Source organism: Aedes albopictus, chromosome 3 (genome assembly GCF_035046485.1).
Source record: "Aedes albopictus strain Foshan chromosome 3, AalbF5, whole genome shotgun sequence".
In the NCBI taxonomy this organism is placed as follows: domain Eukaryota; kingdom Metazoa; phylum Arthropoda; class Insecta; order Diptera; family Culicidae; genus Aedes; species Aedes albopictus.
In genome coordinates this window covers 285,698,656-285,711,530 of record NC_085138.1, presented here as the reverse complement: position 1 = coordinate 285,711,530, position 12,875 = coordinate 285,698,656, and the positions used below count along the sequence as shown (strand labels likewise).

Here is a 12,875-nt window from a genome sequence, read left to right as displayed (position 1 = left end):
CTATGCAGAGATTTTTCTACATATTTACTCCCATTAATAGTTCCTTCCGAGATTTTTTCGGTGTTATTTCGGGACATCTAAGAGTTGTTCCTGAGATTTTTTTTTAAGATGTCCCAGTTTTTCTCAGAATCTCCTCTGAAGTTCCTCTCGAAATTTATTCAATATGTCTTTGCGCAGTTTCTTCACAGATTTCCTGGATTCTTTCCGATATTTATCTGCCAATACCGTTAGTTATCTCTTTTTCCGGAATCCCTTGAAATTTTTTCTGCAAGAACTCCTTGAAAAATCCTAAAACAAACACCCACAATCTCGGGACAACCACTGATAGGGATTCCGGGTAAAACTCTGGGAATACTCCTGAGAAAATATGTTAAACAATAATCTCAGGTCACTGCAATACAATCGGTAAACAACTACAAGGAAGAGCTCTGAAAGAAATCGCGGGAAGAACTTTATAAGCAATATCAGCAATAGCTCGTGCAGAAATCCCAAAAGACACGCCGGAAAAAAAAATCTTGGGGAAAGATCAGGGTAAGTGCAGAAAAACTCTGAATGACATCCCAGGACTAACACCGGCAGGAATTTTCCTAAAAAAGTCCCGGGAGAAACTTCGGAGAAACTTCAAATATAATTCCGCAAAACCTTCCAGAAGGTCTACGTTCCCACTGGAACATGGCCTGCCTCTCTTCAACTAAGTGTTCTTTGAGCATTTCCACAGTTATTAATCGAAGGGCTTTCTTTGCCTGCCATTGCATGAATTTGTACATTGTGAGGCAAGGACAATGCTACACTATGCCCAATTGCCCAGAGTTTCCCAGTGTCCAATTACCCAGAAAGTTTTCCTGACTGGAACGGGAATCGAGCCCCTCGTCTCGGGTTTGGCGATGCACAGCCTTAATCACTAGGCTAAAGACCTAGCTAACCTTCAGGAAGTATTCCAGCTGAAACTTCTATAAAAATTGAGGGATAAACATTAGAGGAAAGCTCAAAGAAATTTCTTGGAAAAATCCAGGTGAAACCTCGGAAGAAATCTTGGGAGGAACTTCTGCAAAAAGTTCGTGAAAAGTTTCTTCAGAAATCCTAGTAAAATTCCAAGAATAACTCCTGTAGCCAACAGGAAGAAGAATCCTTAAAGAAACTCCAGGAGAAACTTCACGACAACTTATTCAATAGATCTTTACGGAAACTTTTGTGGGGATCCCGGGATAAATCTTGATAGAAATCCCACGAGAATGTCGTTGGGGAAAGCACAGGAGGAATTCCACGAGGGTCTCTGCGAACAAAGCCGGGAAAACCTCTGGAAGAAATTCTGGAAAGAAATTCTGTAGGATCTCCGTGAAAAACTCCAGGTCAAAATTCAGGAATTTCGCAAGATTTACAAGGAAGAATCCCGAAAAATAAGATCTAGTCTTGAAAAAAAAATCCCTTGAAGAATCCCGGAAAAAAGATCTAGTCTTGAAAAAAAAATGTTGATCAGGAGGAATCTCCGGGAAGAATTTAAAAAGGAACACTAAGTAAAATGGCTTGAAACTATAGGGAAGGAATTATGTGAAAAATCCTGGAAGGCATTCCAACAGATATTTCTAGAGAAATTCTAGGATGGAATTCTGATAAAAAAAAGTGGAGTTTCTAAATGGGTTTGTACATAAAGATTCATCCGCGTCTACATGGAATTTGCAGCTTCTTATCTGAATTGTTGTTGGCTTGCCGTAAATATTTGCTGGATCTAGAAGTCCTCCTCTTGTTTCTGTAAAGTTTTCTTTTTGATTCAACTTACTTTTCAAATAATCATCCGGAGGAATTTTCAACGTCTTCGCGGAATCACAAGCTTTCTGTAAGAACCTTCAACATTACGGGAAAAATAATTGTTTTGGGAGTTCTGACTACAAACATGTAGAAAAAGCATATAATCGAAAGAAGCAAACAATACATATTCGATTTTTTTTTATTCATATCAACAGTGTAGTAAACTCTGAGGATTAATACCCCGTACTCATAATAATTGCAGCAACAGAATAGTGAGATGGAAAATGTGCAATATCATTCACAGCTGCTTCAACATTTGGCATAATCGTCCACTTTATTTCGTTTTCAAGATGAAACTGCATACAATGCATTTTAGCAATTGGAGTGCTCAACTCAAAATATAGCTCAATGCAAAAATGGAGAAAATATGCTAATCAGTCATAAAAAGATTGCAAGTGCTTTTGCTTGCAGTTTCATGGCTTAATTTTTCCTTTGCTGATTTCGGTCCGATAGACACCCTCAGCCCTGAGCGTACGGACACTTACTTATTCAACATGCAGCGCAAGCGCAATTACCAGATTTTCCAGCGTTTTGCTATTTATTCTGCGTGCCACAAAATAACCTCCGGTGCACAAAAGGTAAAGTACTCTGCGCAAATGGAGTAACAACCCTACCTACCAAGTTGGTGCAATCTTGGGTAAAAGTGAAAAATTACAATTTAATGATAATGATGATGACCCGACCGAAGAAATGTCGGCTGTCAACGGTCATTTCATTTTTGGGGTTTCCACTGCTCTTGTTTTTGCGCTGAATAGTTCAGTTTGTGACCAACATAACATGCGCACAATGTCGTTGAGTTGTGCTGGAATTTAGACCACCGCTGAGACCCGAGTAGTGATGGCATTGTGTTGTCACTTCGGATGACTTAAGTAATTAGTTGGGTACGACTTGAACGATCGCTTAAAAAATGGTTGCCGAAATATAAAACTGTATAAATTGAATGCATTTAGTTAAACGTGATATACTATTGCAAAACTCAGGAAACTGTGGTAAATTACATCTGTTCGGATAAAATCTTGAAAACAACAAGTTTTCCAATCTGAACCGTGTTTGTTCCGTAAACTCGGGCATAAACATGCAACCTAACTCTCAACGTCCAAAAGCATATACACGAAGCGGAAGTTCAACAACCTATTCGCTACTCTGAAGCAACTATAATTGCTGTATGCGCTTAAAAACCTTAAACTGTTGTTGTGAGGAAACCTCAGACCCTTAAAATCAAGATTATGATGTGAACTCTATTTTGGATTTGGCCAAACTCCGGCACAACATTAAGCCTTGTAAAGCAACTCGTGGAAGAAAGAAACTGAATTTTGTTTCGTTCGGTTTCCTCTCGGCATGCTTTGGCAGTTTATCAAAAAGCGGGAAGATCGCACTTATGATAGATAAACAATTGTATCTTTTCTTGCTGTTGCATGCGTGTGTGCTGCAATGCTAGTGCCGGCGGATAGTTGCTCGACGTACATATAGCAATGTTTCGTAACACAAATCGGAACAGCCACAGTGTCGAGTAGCACAGCTGAAACTGAATGTGGGACTATCGTGGATAATGTATGAAATTTTATGCGATTGTTACTGGGATAGTTTTTTTTTTTCAAATGGGGTTAGTAGGAACCATTCACATTGGTGGCCGACCGACAATCTCAATCATAATTTAATCAACTGGGATGCCTTCGGGGTTAGTGGTGGCCAATAGGAAAAGCCAAATGAGAGCCACATACTTTTACAGAGCTATCGTTTCAACTTTGCTGCTCCAAATGAGTCAGAGTCTCTGTTTTCTCCTTATTTTCTTTATCGAGTTATGGCAAATAATGGGAAAAACATGGGTTTCGATGAAACTGGTTAGACTGATACCTGCGTTCAACGCTCCATTCATTTCAATTTGTTGAATTCAAGTGCATGAATTGCAGGTAAGGCTTTGGCATCCTTTATAGACTGAAGCGGTTCCAGATTTGTTGTTCAAAACAGCTTCCGAAGTAGGCATTAGGTAAGCTGATCTACAAAGAAGCGGTATCATCATTGCACGGTCGTGGATTTCCCTAGATTTTGAGAACGTTCGAAATTGACATCAATGAAGTAGATATCCCAAAGTGAAATATGATAACAAGTTTCATGCTCTTTCTACATGTACGTCAAACAAATAACATCGATGGTTTATGGCAGTCAAAAACGACTTTCACGTGGCGACGTCAGAATGGAATTTCTCAAATATTTCTTTAAAAACTTTTCTATCTTTAGGATTTTTGTTCAGCAATGTCTTTGTAAAATGCTTTGGCAATTCTTTTTGGAATTGATTCAGCAGTTCCTTTGGAAAACTTTTTGGAAATTTCATTCATTCCGATTTTTTTGAACTTTTTCGACTGTTATTTTGAGGGGCACTTTGGGCACTTTTTCGGAAATTTCTTCAACAATTCTTCAGGCAACTCTTTTAGAACTGCTTCGGCAGTTCCGTGTCGAATTCATTTGGTAATTTTTTTGGGCATTCTTTCAGTATTTTCAGCAGTATTTCAGATATTCATATTCAGATATTTTCAGCAATATTCCTGATTTCCTTCCACAATTTATTTAGGTATTTTTCTCTGGAATTTTCAGAAAACAATGCATTTGAGATTTTTTTTTTTGTAATTTCTTGGAACAAATTTTGGCAACTCGTTTTAAACATTTTTTTTTTGTCAATTCTCTTGGAAAATGGTTATATAATTCCCATGGATATTTTTTCTTCACTTTTATTGAGAATTTCTTTGGTAATTCCCCTGCATTCTTTATAATTTATCTTAAAATTTTTTATGGAAATTAATGTGTAATTTCCTCAATATTTGATTTGGGAATTCATTAGAAAACAACTTTGAGAGTTTATCCGACAATTCCATTAGAATTCCCTTCAAGGGGTCTTCAGTTAGCCTAGTGGTTAAGGCTATGGATCGCCAATCCGGAAACGGCGGGTTCGATTCCCGATCCGGTCGGGAAAATTTTCTCGACTCCCTGGGCATAGTGTATCATTGTGCTTGCCTCACAATATACAAATTTATGCAATGGCAGGCAAAGAAAGCCCTTCAATTAATAACTTTTTTTTATTTCTTTTTTTATTGCGGGATTTTCTGCCGTAGGCAGGTTCATCCCGAGAAATTAATAACTGTGGAAATGCTCAAAGAACACGAAGTTGAAGCGAGACAGGCCAAGTTCTAGTGAGGACGTAAATCCATAAAGAAGAGGAAGAGAAGGATTCCCTTCGGCAATTAGTTTTGGAATTTCTTCAATAAAACCTTTGAGAATTCCTAAGGAAAAATCTTCCTGATTAATGTCTGCAATTCCGGCAAATTGATTAAGAATTTAGCTGACAATATCTTTCCATCGGTAATTTCTTTTTGCAATTTCTCATCGTAATAGGCTGTTTGACCTCACGCAAATCTGCCAGGAAAAGGCCTACTTTCCCACACCAAATTAGCGGTACTGTAATGGTTCATTACAGCACTGATTTGCGTTGCGTAATGAACCATTACAGCACTGTTTTCAGTTTTAATCAACTTCTTGATGCTTTCTGGACGCAGGTTTGAAAATTTGTGACAACTGCACAGCATAACCTGCTATGATCAGACTTTCTTAAACATGGCTATGAACATCAGTGTGCAGTTTCATGAAAAAGTTTTGTTCAAATTATACTCAAGTGGTAATTTATGGAATTGCAAAAAAACGTTGTACGAAACTCGGTGCAGAACTCGATTTTTACAGCACTCGTCGTAATTATCCAACTCGGCAAGCCTTGTTGGATAAATGTACGAATCGTGCTGTAAAAATCCTAATTCTGCACCTTGTTGCGTAAACTACTATTACGGAATTTAAAAGTTCCTTTGGAACTTTTTTTTGTGAGATTTGACCCGGAAATTCCTTAAAGATCTCTTTTTGCAGATTTCTTTAGTGAATCCCTCCGCAATGATTTTTTTTTTTCATGAGATGTTTCTGATAATTTTGATTTTTTTTCTTCAGAAATTGCTTTGAGCAATTCTTCGGAAAGTTCTTTGGAATTTGTTATGGTAATTGCCTTCCTTTTGCAAATTCCTTCTGTAATAGCTTTTAAATTCATTTCTGCAATTCCATTGCACAGTGGGTCCAGAGCCAGAGTGTTTGTCCCTAAACTTTTAGATTTACCCAAGTAACATTTTAAAGCCAAACAGACTAGAAGAGGTTCCTAAAACCATCATACAACCAAAATAAAAGATATTAGGTTTTATGACGGTTTTTACAACCTCTACAATTGGTCATCAAAATGTTACTTGGGTAGTTACGTGGTGTCTTTGGGAAAGTTTCTTCTTACTTTTTAACCTTTTCTACACTATTGTGAAATGTGAGTAGTCTCTCCCTGAGCAGAAGGGAATATCAAACAAAAAACTATCAAATCACATATTCTGTTTTTATATCTTGTTTAGTCATTATTAACTTATCAAGGCATAACTTTTCCATAACATGTTTTGTTTGACAATCTTATTTTGTTATGATCAAGCTATTGATATACACCCATAAAATATATTTTAATAATATGTTTTGTTATGGAACAAATTTAGTTATTATTATATGTACTATTGAGAGTGTACAAATATTTTTTATAGAGTAGCACGAGAATAACAAGGTTTGAAATTGATTTTACTGATTGATAAATTGATTTTATATAATAACTAACAAGGATTATTGATATGTTTGTTTAGTTATTCATATAGGGTCTCGTGCCATTTGGGCAGTTGTACCTAATTTGGGCACTAAGTCAATTTCAAATCAATTGATTTAAATTTTTGTATAGGGTTAGATACTGTACGTAACTCATCGTGTGCCAATTAGGTATAAAATTGATTTAGTTATAGCGGCAAGTGCCCAAATTAGGTACATCTGCCGCTTATTACAACCAAGTTTATAACATAATTTGTTATGTTAATCACATGAGAATAAACGGATTTATTACTCAGTTATTTTGTCAAAATAACACATTTTATTATACTGTTGTTATTCCCTTCTGCTCGGGTCTAGCTCAGCTGGTTGTATGCTCATAAGACAAAATACAATTCCCTGAGCTTTCCAGGTTTTTCAGGAGGAAGTTTCTAGCAGATTTTTTTTTCCTTGAAGTTATCAAAGGTTTTTCTTTTCTGCCTTTCTCCAATATTCACAATTTCAAGTTTTTTGAGGTTTTTCACGGGGTCTTTGCTAGAGTGTGTACCCCCGGGTTTTCTTCCAGAGTTTCTCGCTCGATTCGTCTCAGAGATCTCAAAAAAAATTAAAAGTTCTTCCAAGAATTTCTCCAAGTGGTTTCGGAATAGTTTTCCAACAGTCTTTTTCGGGATTTTTGCAAAAGTTCCTTAAATTTTTCTTTACATCCCTCTGAAGCCAACCTACTGGTAGCTTCTGGGATTGGTCCCAAAACTTATGTTTCAGAGATGTCCAAGTTTCTCTCTGGATTTCTTTAAAAGCTCCTCTCGAGATTTCTCCAATAACCATTGGCAAAATTTTTTAGTAAAATTTGACCGATATTCTTTCAGATATTTTTTTCCGGGAATTTCTCAGAAAACATCTCGTAGGATATCCTAGGAGACATTCCGAGAAAGACTTTTTGAATAAATCCTGTAAGAACTTCGGGAGCTATTATTTAAGAAATCCCAAAAAGGAGCATCCATAATCTCGGGATAAATTCTGGTAGAAACTCCGGGAAGAACTCTAGTAATAATTCCGAGAAAATATATAAAAAAATAATCACAGGAGGATCACTGCAAGAAATTAGATAATCATTTACAAGGAAATGCCTTGAAAAATATCCGAAAAAAGGCAAACTTCGTGAGAAATACCAGCAGCAGCTCCCGCAGAAATCCCAGAAGACTCTCAAAAATCTTAGGAAAAAGTTCAGGATAAATTCTGAAAAACTGTAGGAGACATTCCAGGATAAAAACCGAAAGGAATCTTTTGAGGAGAAGTCCCGGGAGAAACTCCGAGAAAAATCTCAAGTGAAACTTCAGAAGATATCGCATGAAAACTTTTGGGAAATATACCAGCTGAAACTTTTTTTTGTGGGCCAAATTGCCTGAAATTTGAACATACAACTCAGCTTGGTTGGAAAGGATTTGAAGCCAACTCTGAGTTCAAGTTAAAAAAAACCATGACGACCATGAGAACAAAACTGACGAAAATACGTAAGTTTCCCTATATCTTGAGAGAAACTCTTGTGGAGATTTCGGGATAAATCCTGGCAGAAATGGCAATGGGAACTCAGGGAGCAATACTGGGAAAACTCTAGAGAAATTATGTATGATCCCTGTTAAAGAATCCCGGAAAGAAATATTCGAATCTCAGAAAAATGCTGGTAGAAATCCGGAAGGAATACAAAAAGGAATACCAAGACAAATGGCGTGAAAAAAGACGGAAGGAATCTTGTAAAAACCCTTGGGAAGAATTTCAAGATGTATTTCCAAAGAAATTCCACAAAAAAAAAACAAACTTCTGGAAAAATCGTTAAAGCACAGACAGACGTAACACCTTGAACGACTTTCATGGAAATCCATCGCCCAGTTCACACTACCATCACCTGGTGGAAAAGTTGCACGAATCACTGTGTTGTGCAATATCGTCAACAGAAGGCGCTAGTGTGAAACGTCAAACGCATAGAAAAACGATGCGCGCGCCTCTGGTTGTGAAAGCCACAACTATGAAAATTTAAAATGATCGTTAAAAGCGTGGTCGATGGAAATTTCGCAAGTGTTACGTCTGTTTGTCTGTGGTTGAAGCCATTTTTCTAGATGAAGGATACACTACATAATTCATACCAATACCAGCGATACACTAATTTATTCGTACCAACGATGTAATAAACTCTGTGGGCTCTATTTTTGAGTAGATTGTAGATAGAGTAATTAAATTCGCTACTTTTTATTCATATGTACGACCATATGTTTTATTTTTTATCGGTGCAAAATCTCCCGAGTTCACGACATTCCCTGTGTATTCCAGGTTTTTCCAAATTAAATAAAATTTCCTGAGGATTGTCGGTTTTCCAGGTTTTTCCAGGTAGTAGACAGTCTGTGATCCAAACATCTGCTTTTTAATAATTTTATATACGTTTACACACTGCTCTACAGAAAAATTATAAAACTAAAGGTTTAGGCACATAAAATTTTTAAAGTAATGACTAATCGAATTTCAAAAGAAATTGCCGAAGGTTTTTCCCAAGAATTAACGAAGAAAGCTCCCAAAAATACATGAGAAGTTAACGAAGGAATTGCCGAAGAAAAGCAGAATGGAGTTCCAGAAGGAATTCCCAAAGGCGTTGCTAAAAGATTTTCCAGAGTAGTTGCCGTAGCAATTTTATAAGTATCCATTGCAGAAGTTCCCAAAGCCACTGCCGAAACATTTTCTACAAAAATTGAATAAATGAATTTTGAAAGAAGTTATCTGATTTTTTTTCAAAATAATTGCCAAATAAAATGATAAAAAAAATCTGAAGGAATTCCCAGAGAAAGTCTTTGAACATTTTCCAAAGGCATTGCGAAATTAATTTTTAATAAAGGTATCCAAAGACACAGTGAGGACCCGATTTTGACAGAGGAATCCCTGAAAATATCTGTGGAAGAATTCCTAGAGAAACAACATAACAAAAGCCCAAGAGAAATCTCTTCATAAATCTTTGGTGAAATTTTTGGAAGAATCCTTAGCGAAATTACTCGAAGAACTCACAGAACAAAACCCTACAGAAATTCCTGAAGAAATGCTACGTAGTTTTTGTAGAAACCTTCACAGGTGTTCCCAGACAAATCCCTTGATTGATTTCTGAAGGAATCCCTACTGCAATCTTCGAGAAATCCCTTGAGGCATCCCTAGCGGAACTCCTAAATAAAACTCTAGAGAAATTTATAGAATAATAATTGGAGGAATTCCTGAAAAGAGTTCTGTGGTAATATCTGGAACAAAAGTTGGAGGAATCCCAGCAGACATGCCTGGAGAAATTCTAGCATGAATTCCAAGAAAATTTGTGGCAATAATTTATGGAGGAATAGTGGAAGAAATCATAAGAAACATTACTGTGGGAATACCAAGAGGAAATCCTGATGAAATCCCAAGACAAAAGCCTAATGAAATCCCAATAGTAACCCCTAGGAAAGCAATAGTGATAGCCCTCTACGGAAATCCATAGAGGAATCCTGAAGAAATCTCCAGAGCGATATAGTGATAAGTTGTATGATTGATTCATGCAGAAATAACTAAAGGCATCGTTAGAAAAAAAAATGTGAAGCAATTCCTAGAAGTATCCCTGCATGCATCGTCGGTAGAATTTCTGGATGTATCCCAGTAGAAATCCAAAGAAAAAAATCATAGGAAAATCCTTAGATAAATTCCTGGATACATCCAAGGAGTAATCCAATGTCATTTCATTAGAGAAATCTCTACAGAAGTCTCTGCATACATCTCTAGAGTTTCTGTAGGAATTCCTGCAGGAATACCAGCAAGAATTTCTGAAAAAAACTTCTAGAGGGATCACAGGAGGAATGTCTTAGGTGAATATCTGAAGCGATTCTTCCAGAAATCTCCGGAAGAATTCTGAAAGAATCCTGCAGCTTAAATTGCGGTGAATTCATGGTGAAAACTCTAAAGGGAATCCCTGGAAGAAATTTTGAAGAAATTCCTGGTAGAATTGCGGCAGCAATTCCTGAAACAATTCAAGGATTTGGAGGATTCCTTGGCGATATCTCTAGAAAGAAGAAGCAAATTTTCGCATTTGTTTTCATATTGAGACGAGCTTTACTTAAAGTAGTGTAAGGGTATTACATATCGGCATTGTCATGGAAGTTTTTTGAGGGTCAAATTGCCTTACATTTGGGCACATAACTTCAACATGGTTGAGAAGGATTTGAGACCAACTCTTAGTTCAACAGATTTCAAATAACCCCCCATGACGAAAAGAACTAAACTGTCGAAAATACGGAAGTTCCTCTATTCTAAATTTCTGTTCGTTTAAAAAGTTCATTTCGTTGGAGAAGTATTTCAGCACAATAATTTGATTACTTCAATATCTTCAAATACAGAAGTTCACATTTCGTATATAGTTTCTAGTTTCAAACAAATGGCCATCAAGTGCACATTTCAATTAATGCAGATGTTTCAAAAGCCAAAATCATCATTACAAACCCCAAGAAAGGAAACCCCACACCGTCAGTACCTCAATACATAAAGATGCATAAGCAAAAAGCTACCAGCGAGAATAATTCCCCCCAATCTGGTGAAGCAACATGAAACACAACAACAACCCACCTTGGTCTATGCTAACGGTGTATGAAGAAGAATTTCAAATAAGAAATGGCTGAGCCAAGTCTTCGCTGCTGCTGCTTCTGGTACTGGTGCTGGTCGCTCGGTCCGAACCGAAACTCCGATGTATTGTACAAAGTTGAAAATCAACTTTTTCTCTGGCTGGCACACAAGTCAATCACACCGGAGTCCGATTCCAAGACTACTGTGAGTGTGAGTGTAGGCTATTTTACGAGCGAGCAGAAACAGCTGAACGTTGCAGACAGCAACGACGACGACGACGACGATGAGGTTTCTTTCTTCCTTCACCACGCAAAGTGGTTAGCCCTCAGCGAAGACGATGACGACGACGACGACACGGCCAAGCACTTCTATACACTCAATTATGGGCTTCTCTCGGTGGGTACCTAGCTACTTTGCGCGCTCGTGTGTATTCCACGTAGGAGTTTCGCAAAGTGAACTTGTATGAGTGTTGAAAAGACTTCTTCACCTCACCTCAACACTGTATTAACACTGGCAATAACAACAAGCACGGCTTATACGGAAATAATACTGAATGACTTGAGCACAGGTAAACTCTTGGGATGGATTAACTTTTAAAAACCGATTTCGGCGATGATGGGTTTGGTTTCCTGGATTGTGCGATTTGTTTTCTCATTCACTGTGAATCACTTTTCGCATTGATGCTTGCAACAACTGTAATGATAGATCTGCTTTTTCGCCGTTTTCACTTTATCCCCTCACTTCAACCTGAAAGACGATCAGAAACACAAAGAATAGAACCATTAACATTCAGATACTCTACTTGACACGTAGCAAATCACGGTTGTTGTTTATCCTAAAACGTTTCCACTGAAACTACGACACAGAGTTGGCTTTGAACTTGTTTACGCGACGATACGGTTGCTTCCACCGACAACGAAACACACGTTGCACACTAGGCGAATCTACAGCAGTTTCAAAGCTTTCAAAACTTCCAAGAATAGGCTGCTAGTTATCTAATGGTCATACAAATCTGAACAAATGGATCTTAATGCTGATACAAACACTGTTGTTTACTAAAATACTGATTCACTCTGACAGATCGGTGCCATCGCGCAGTTACGATAATGTCGAAAGACTCGAAACGGTCGAAACCGATGCAGAAAACAACGATCTCTTCTACGGTCACTACGATTGGTGGGACGGAAGAAGACTCGTGCGTTTCGAGTTTTTTGCCATCCGAATCACGTGCTCAACTCACGCGATCAACACGGTTTCTAATTTAACGCGACAGCTTGAATCGCTAGAATGTTTACGAGCTTAACCACATGAATTCAAATGCTTCTGTTACGGCGGCACTAATGCAATAGGTTGGAAGAGAGGACTTATGCCGTCCAATTATCGGTACGGAGAGGCTTGTGTCACTCCGTCACAAACGACAAACGGCCTGAGATTAGTTAACTTTGCTGCTGCCAAGGGGGATGACCATTATTGGGTAGCACCTACTTTGCACGCAAGAATATCCGCAAGCGCACCTGGAGATACTCGAACGGCGAAGTTTGCAACGAAATCGACCATAAGCTGGTAGATGGCTGACACTTCTCGGACGTCTTTGTTGTTAGAACTCAGAGTACTACCTCGAAGTTTAGTTAGTATTATTCAGGCTCGGTTATCAACCGTATCGGACTCCAAGAACCGGCGTTTAATGCGTTTCAACAACCAGCGTTTATCAGCAGACGGTACGATAGCTGACTATCACCAGAAGCTGGACGAGCGGATAAGTGAGATCAACAAGAGCGGTAGTCTCTGTGGGAGTC

General features: G+C 37.9%; 1 protein-coding gene across 1 annotated transcript in view; it reads right to left on the bottom strand.

Annotated features, from left to right (window-relative positions):
• Nucleotides 1-11,835, bottom strand: part of LOC109418806 (rab11 family-interacting protein 4) — a 365,611-nt gene extending 353,776 nt beyond the window's left edge. The window contains exon 1 of the mRNA XM_062861163.1: nucleotides 11,083-11,835. The gene's annotated coding sequence lies outside the window, so the exon portion shown is untranslated. The remainder of the gene's footprint in view (nucleotides 1-11,082) is intronic.
• Nucleotides 11,836-12,875: the final 1,040 nt, after the last annotated feature.